Genomic DNA, 253 nt, shown 5'->3' with positions numbered 1-253 from the left:
ATTAATAAATAAAGTACTAGGGATATGTTAATAATGTTCACCGTACGCCATATCCCTAACGTGATTTCTTAGTCAAACACTAAATCTATATCCAGCCAAAAATTGATAAGCAATTTTCTATGGAGACAAGCTTGAATGGTCTCTGGAAGACACTCAAAGCATGGTAGACTCCTTTTTCAGCCAAGGTACGCTTTGATCCCGAGTTGAATAAGACCCATATCACTTTATCCCTAAAGTAGCAAATCCTGAAAGT

This window comes from Eucalyptus grandis, chromosome 9 (assembly GCF_016545825.1).
Source record: "Eucalyptus grandis isolate ANBG69807.140 chromosome 9, ASM1654582v1, whole genome shotgun sequence".
In the NCBI taxonomy this organism is placed as follows: Eukaryota; Viridiplantae; Streptophyta; class Magnoliopsida; order Myrtales; family Myrtaceae; genus Eucalyptus; species Eucalyptus grandis.
Note: the sequence above shows the minus strand (reverse complement) of the source record.